We start from the raw sequence: 8,487 nt of genomic DNA, 5'->3' as shown, positions 1-8,487 counted from the left end.
CAATTATATCATTTCACTCATTTGAGGAATATAAGAAACAGTGCAGAAGATCATAGGGGAAGGGAGGGAAAAACAGAATGGGAAGAAAGCAGGGGAGAACAAACCATAAGAGGATCTTAACTATGAGAAAGAAACTGAGGGTTGCTGGAAGGGAGGTTGGGGTAACTAGATGATGGGCATTATGGAAGGCATGTGATGTGTTATATGCAACTGATGAATTACTGAACTCTACATCTGAAACTAATGATGTTCCATATGTTGGCTAATTGAGTTTAAATAAAAAAAGATATATGCACCCTGATGTTTATGGATACATTATTTACAAAAGTCTAAATATTGAAGCAACCCAACAGTCCATTGATAGACAAATGGATAAGGAAAATGTGGCATGCATATACAGTGGAATATTATGCAGACATGAGAAAGGATGAGATCATGTTTTTTGTAACAACATGGATGGACCCAAAGGGTATTATGCAAAGGGAAATACATCAGACTGAAAAGAACAAATACTACATGATCTCACTTATATGTGGAATTTAAGAAACAAAACAAAACAAAAAAGAAATGAACAAACAAAAATCAAAATCAGACCTATAAATACAGAGAACAAACTATTGGTTGCCAGAGGAGAGGTGGGAGGAGGGATGGGCAAAATGGATAAAGTAGAGTGGAGATACAGGCTTCTGGTTATGGAATGAATAAGACATGGGACTAAAAGGTACAGCATAAAGAACATAGTCAATGATATTGTGATATAGTTGTATGGTGACAGATGGTAGCTACACTTGTGGTGAGCATTGCAAAATATGGAAATTTGTTGTTTATATAAACTGTATTGTACACCTGAAACTAATGTAACATTATATGTCTACTATCCTCAAGCAAAAAGCAAAAAATAAAACCCAAGAAAGTGAATGGTGGTGAAGGTAATGGGGGAGGAATAAGGGGGCTTGCTACCTTTTTTTTTTGTTTTAGATTTTATTTATTTGAGAGAGAGGGAGTGAGAGCATGTGGAGCCCAACCTGGGGCTTGATCTCACCACACTGAGATCATGACCTGAGCTGAAATCAAGAGAGTTGGATGCTTAACCGACTGAGCCACCCAGGTGCCCTGGCTTGCTGCCTTTGAGAGAAAGGTTGAGACAATCTCTCTCAGGAAGTGGTCTGCAAACAGGGATCCCATTAAGAAGTGAGGCATGTAAACAGCTGAGGGAAGAACATTCCATGGAAGTAGAGGAAAGTGTAAGAGGATTTTGAGGTGGAAACACTCTCCATGTTTTTGAGGAACCCAAAAGCCCGTGTGATTTAGAGGACAGCAAATGGGCAAAGATAGCAGCTGCAGTCCAAGAAGCTTGTAGGGATCAGATAAGAGATAGTGAAGAGATTGGATTTTATGGAAAATTCTGGGAGAAAAGCGGTGCTTGGGTTATGGTAAGCAGTCAGTAGAAAGAGATTTATTTTTGTTTTGTAGTGTATTCTTTTTGTTTTTGTTTTTGTTTTTGTTTTTTAAATTAATTTTTATTGGTGTTAAATTTACCAACATACAGAAAGACACCCAGTGCTCATCCCGTCAAGTGTCCACCTCAGTGCCCGTCACCCATTCCCCTCCAACACCCGCCCTCCTCCCCCCTTCCACCACCCCTAGTTCATTTCCCCGAGTTAGGAGTCTTTATGTTCTGTCTCCCTTCCTGATATTTCCCAACATTTCTTCTCCCTTCCTTTATATTCCCTTTCACTATTATTTATATTCCCCAAATGAATGAGAACATACACTGCTTGTCCTTCTCCGATTGACTTATTTCACTCAGCATAATACCCTCCAGTTCCATCCACGTTGAAGCAAATGGTGGGTATTTGTCGTTTCTAATCGCTGAGTAATATTCCATTGTATACATAAACCACATCTTCTTTATCCATTCATCTTTCGATGGACACCGAGGCTCCTTCCACAGTTTGGCTATTGTGGCCATTGCTGATAGAAACATCGGGGTGCAGGTGTCCCGACGTTTCGTTGCATCTGAATCTTTGGGGTAAATGGTGCAGCCACTCTGTTTTTGTTTTTTTAAAGAATAATGGGGAGGCATGACAGGGGAGCAATGGGATGTGGTTTGAGGAGCCGTCTGGACTGATGGGACATATTTGAGAAGAAAAATAGGGCTGTCATATCAGTTATTAGTCACAGCTCAGCCAGGAGACAGAGACTGTACCCATTATTTGAACAAAGAGAGGCAAAGAGACTTAAGAACAATAACAAAAGAGCCTTTTATATTTACATTTTCCTTTCTGGCATTCTTCTTTCCTTTATGTAGATCCAAGTTTTAATCTTGTATCATTTTTCTTCACCCTGAGAAACTTTTTTTTCTTGCAGTGAAACAGTGAAACTTCTTTTAATATTTTTTTGTAGTAAGATCTACTGGTGACAGTCTCTCTTTTGTTTGTTTTTCTGAAAAAATCTTTACTCTGTCTTTATCGTTGAAAATATTTTCACAAGAGATAGAATTCCAGTTTGACAGATTTTTTTTTTCAGAACTTTAAAGATGCCATTCCATTATCGTCTGATTTGCATGGGATCCAACAAAAAAAAAATATTTCAAACCCTATCTATGTTACTCTCTCTATAAAATATGTCTTTTTTCTTTGGCTGCATTTACAATTGTCTCTTTTTCATTATTTTACAGAAATTTGATTCTGTCCTGTTTTAAGGGGGTTTTCTTTCTGTCTTCCTATTTATTGTGCTTCGTGGATCTGTGGGTTCATAGCTTTCATCCAATTTGCAAAATTTTTGGCTATTAGTTCTTCAGGTGTCTGTTCTGGCCCCTCCTCTACCTCATCTCCTTCTGGGCTCCAATTATACATGTGTTAGATCACTTGATATTCTCTTGTGGGTCACAGAGATTTTGTTCACTCTTTTCACAGTCTCTTTCTTGTTTCTTCCTTCAGGATCAGACTTAATTGTGTTTTGACACCTCTCCAGCCTTATTTGGCTCTTTTCCCATTTTCCTGCACATAGAAACTTCCCCTAATAAAATCCTTGTACATATAATCTTGTTTTGATGTCAGCTTCTTATAGAATCTAGAGTAACATGGTTTTCTATTGACTGATATTTCTCCTGGTTTGCTGCCTTCCTTTAAAGAGTGCTACAGTTTGTTTCAGCACTTAATCAGTGAAGCAACTTGCAAATCAGCTTGGTTATTTCAAAGCTTGCTTTCAAATTTTATTAGGGTATATCTAGAGTAGTTTTTTAATACTCTAGGGATAACTTAATCCTATTATCAAAGTGTGCCCCTTCTGGGGTCTCTAATGAAATGGCCCAAGTGTTCATCTAGTTCACTTAGGCTGCTTGGAACTCAAATATCTTCTAGTCCCAAGGATTGTTCATTTTATAGCTCTCTGACAGTTTTTCTTTGCTTGGCTTCATGGAGTTTCCCCCTATGTATGCCCAGAGTAGTAATAGCCAAAGACTAAAGGGGACCATTGTGAAGATTGTGAGTTCTTTATCTGTGTAACTCCTTCCATCCTGGTAGTCTGTTCTGCAAAATTCCAGTTGCTTCAGGATCTCCAAGGATCTTTGTCTCCTCAATTCAGTGAGAACAATAGACTCTGCTTGGATTCCTCTTCTCTCAGCCATGGAGTGGAGATAACCTATAAGTTAGAAGTTGGGAAATGATAGAGAACCCCTTGTTTCCTTTTTTTCTCTAAGGAACCACGGTCCTGGGCCTGCTTATTGCCCAATAAGCAATTCCCAAACAAGGTACTCCTTCATGTAATGGGAATCAAAAAATATAGAATTTTTTGATGCCTTAATTTAGCTGTATGATCCATTAAAATTATTTTATAATTATTTTACATTATAGAGGTACACTTCTTGACCTGAATAAAGATTTTATCTGAGAATAAAAAAAAGAGAGAATTTCATATATAAAGTTAACTCATTGCTATATAAGTTACTGGAGAGATGCAATGCATACTCTAAAGTAGTATGGAGAAGCACCTCCAGGAAGCAGCTACCAACCCTAGGGCCAATAGAACAAAGAGAAGAGATTGGAAATATTAAAACTTAGAAACTTAGAGTAGTAGCCTTGAAGAACTAAAACTTAGACATCTGAGAAGATACTACTTCTTTGGTATTAGTATTGGTATTCTAAGCTCAGAGGAATGCCCTATGGGCATGGAATTTCTGACAAGAGGGTGTTTTCTGGTTGGTTGGTACTATCGTCTTCACTGGGGGTTAAATAAAGTTGTTTCTGCAAATACTAAAACAACAACTACAAAATAGATGTAATTACTGGTAATGGGAAGGAATTGCTGCCATGGGGTGAAGAAGCATTCCTGGTGTGATGCCCACAAAACAACATGTAGTCAGGAACCAACTGGGAGGGGCAAGGATGTGGAGAAACTGAAACCCTCACACACTGCTGGTGGGAATGTAAAATGGTGCAGCCACTTTGGAGGACAGTTTAGAAGTTCCTCAAACCATTCAACATTGGGTTATCACATCACCAGCAATTCTGCTGCCAGGAATTCCATTCCAAGGAAACAAAACCACATGTCCACACAAAAACTTGTAAATAAATGTATACAAAATGCATAAAGCATCATCCAGAATAGCCAAAAAGTGAAAATAACCTAAATGTCCATCAGGTAATGAAAGGATAAAATGTGGTCTTTGTCTACAATGGAATGTTATCCAGGATTTTTTTTTAAGATTTTATTAATTTATTCAGGAGAGACATAGAGAGAGGTAGAGACCTAGGTAGAAGGAGAAGCAGGCTCTCTGTGGGGAGTCTGATGCAGGACTCAACCCCAGGACCCTGGGTTCATGACCCGAGCCAAAGGCACATGCTCAACTACTGAGCCACCCAGATGTCCCTGATTCAGGCTTTAAAAAGAAGTATTGATACATGCTATCACACGGATGAGCCTTGTGAACATTATGCTGAGTGAAAGAGCCAGGCACAAAAGACCACTTATTTCAGATACAGAAATGCTCCCAGTAGAACTCTATAGAAGCAGAAAATAGAGAAGAGGTTGCCTGTGGCTGGAAATAGGGGAGGCTGACTGAGTGTGAATAAGTATAGCATTTCTTTTTGGAGTGATGAAAACATTCTAAACTTCAACTCTGTGGTGTTTGCACAACTCTAAATATACTAAAAATCAATGAATCATACACTTTAGATAGGTTAATTTTATTGCATTCAAATAATATCTCAAACGAGCTGTTAAAATAAAGGAAGTTCCATGAGGACAGAGGTTTTGGTCTGATGCACTCTCAGTGCTCAGAAGAATAGCAGGCAGAAGGTAGGGTGCTGTGGGACAGCTGTTATTTAGAATGGGGACTGTGTCACATTTTAAAAATTTTATTTTTCCTAAAACACCACTTATGGGTTTATAAAATATAATAAAGTATTAATAAATATGTATATTTTTTTTACTGGAGAAAAGGAAAAGAAAATGGGTTTAGAGAAGTTCAAGACCATTTAGTCTGAAATCAGGGATGTCAGTACCCCAGTCAGGACAACCCAGTTTCTTATTTTTACTCTACTGTAAACCAATTTATTCTATGTATAAATACATAGTGTGTGTGTGTGTGTGTGTGTGTGTGTGTGTGTGTGTGTATACATACACACATAGTATACATACTATGTATATACAGTATGGTGGTCACATCTTTGATTTCTACATGTCTGGGCTTGGCCCCCTTTTACCTGGGGAGCTTGGCTACTTCCGTTAGCTTCTGAGCCTCAGTTTCTCCATCAGAAAAATGAGAAAAATAGGCATTTTCTTTATAGAATTATAAAGATTTGATAAAACAATAAAATACTACTCATTCTTGGCACATAGTAAATGCTCAATAAGTAATTGTGATTATTATAACACAGTAAGTGACCAAAAGAAACTATAATTTGCACCTTGCATCCTACACAAGACAGTGAGATGGGCATTTTTTCCATACAGCTATCTTAATTGCCATTTTTACAGGAAACGAAATTCAGAGATGCTAAGTGAAGCTCACCCAAGGTCACGTGACTACTAACTGCTCTTCAGTGTGATAATAAATCAACTAGCAGAGCCTTTTCATCTTAACATCATTTATGTTCTCAATCACTAATATCCCCTTCCCTTTCACTACCTTCTATGTTGTGTTCAGACTGACTTATTGGTTTCAATTGCTTTGAAGTTACATATCAAAAAACAGCGCAGTGCTTCCTGTGTAACAATTGGTTTAGTCTGTATAGCTGCTACCTAATACTCTTTGGATTTAACAAAGTAAATGAACATTTCAACCAAGACTTCCTTCAAGATCTGATTTGTTTTTTTTAAAAAATCCCATTTTGGGACTGACTCATCCATCTGATTCTGGAATATCATTATAGCGTGAGGCAGAATGACTCTTGCTTATAACTAAGGTTATATGCCCCCACGTGAGTGGAATGTCTTGCCTTTTATTGCTTCTCTCTTCTAATATAGTACAGGTTTTCACCTTCCAGGGCTGTTTGAATTGCTACCAAAAGATTCTTAGGCCAGGCCGGTTTTCAACATTTTAGAATTTTCTATTACTTTTTTGTTTTGTTATTAATAAAATGATTACATTTGCATAATTGTTATTATCACTCCTCAAAGTATGATATAGCTTCTGTTTCTCCCTGTCCCACTTAACAGCATAAATCCAATTATACCCTGTTCTCTCTTGGCATTGTATAATGATTTCTTTATATTGCATATTTCTTTCTTCTACCATGTATCTCTAACCCAGTGGTTTTCTTGAGATTCAGAAGAGAGCCCAATAAAATAAATCAATAAAAATAAAAATAGATAAATACATAGATAAAGAAATAAAATTAAAGTATTTTGTTTATTGAAGTTTAGGTTTTAGTTTTAATCATTCTAAACTGTCATGTTTTGTTAAGCGGAGATGAGAAAGTGCAGAGATATAAAATGATCTCAGGATATACTACATGGTGACTGAAATTACGGTGATCAGGCTTCTCAAGCCTTGTTGTACCTACAATAAAAAGATAATTAAGCACAAACTTTCTTTGGCTTTGATTTTATAGCACCCTATTTTCCTTCCTATCAAGAATTTAGACACAATCCCAAGTAAAACTTATGATTAAAGTGTCTGGCAGCCAAACAGTATATCTAAAAAGAATACCCATTTTTCCAGTCCCTATGAATGATATAATTATTCACAAACTAGATACAGGTACAAAAGTGGCACAGAACCTCATAGGTCTTAGAAGAGTTTGCCATCTAGTGAGCATGCCACCTATGTTAGCTGTGGTCATCGCCATCACCGCCACCATCATCTTCATCATCTTTATCATCATGCTTCCAAAAATCTTGATGTCCTAAATGAGCCCTGCAACCTTTGATCAAAAGAGCAAGTTACCAGGTTGAAAGTCATTTTTATTAATGTCTTTAGTCTCTATTAATTGAGAAAAGAAAATGTCTATCAATAAGAATTAAAGTGTATTCACCATGGAGAATTTGTCTCCAGTATTATACTTTAGGGTTTAGTCCTATTTAGCCTTTTTTCTGAGCTCTGAGTGAAGAAGGCTTCAATAAACATGATTACAAAAGATATAGATAAGATGTATTCAAGAAGAACAGTTAACATGTTGGATGAGAGAAATTAGATATGAAGGATCTTAAGACCTGGAATATTGGCATGAAATTAGCAAAATAACATTTAAGGGAGATAAATATATATTGCATGCAGGTCTAAGAGCAAAAATGCACAAGAACACAAAAACACACAAAACACTTTATGCCTTTATATTGGGGCACGCCAGCTTAACTATAGATCTTGATCAAAAATAGGTGGAAATTGTTCTGGAAAATAGTTCAGAAGTTTCTTTAAATATTAAACATACAACTATCATAAAACTCAGCAATTTCACTCCTGGGCATTTATCCCAGGAAAATGCAGAATTATGTTCACACAGAGCCCTCTGCATGAGTATTTATAGTAGTTTTATTACTAAGAGCCAAAAAACTGGAAGCAACCCAGGTGTTCTTCAATAAGTGAATAGTTAAACCAACTTTGGTCCATCCACACCATGGAATACTACTCAACAATGAAAAGAAACAACTGTGGATGTGCACAGCAACCTGAATGAATCTCCAGAGAATAGTGGTGAAGGAATCCATCAACTTGACCTTGTTGATGAGCTGTCAGTAGATTGAGAGACTCAGAGAATCTCTGTGTAGATGCAGGGGGTCACTCAGGAGTTGTTTGATAAGTGAAGAACTCAGAACAAGGGGAAATAGGTTGTTGAGGAGGGTTCATGCCAGGCAAGAGAGTTTTACTCAAGCCTTGTCAAAACCCTTGTGTCTTAACAAAGAAAACCACTTGTGTAGCCATGGTATTCCACTCTGCAAGATGCCGTGCTGCCTCCCCTGGGCCTTGATGGAGGAGCACCTGAGCATCACCATGTGCATTGCTGTTCCCTTCTCTTTTAGACTCTATATGACAGACTGTCT

Source organism: Vulpes vulpes, chromosome 12 (genome assembly GCF_048418805.1).
Source record: "Vulpes vulpes isolate BD-2025 chromosome 12, VulVul3, whole genome shotgun sequence".
Lineage (NCBI taxonomy): Eukaryota > Metazoa > Chordata > Mammalia > Carnivora > Canidae > Vulpes > Vulpes vulpes.
The sequence above is the reverse complement of the archived record's forward strand: the minus strand, read 5'-3'. Positions refer to the sequence as shown.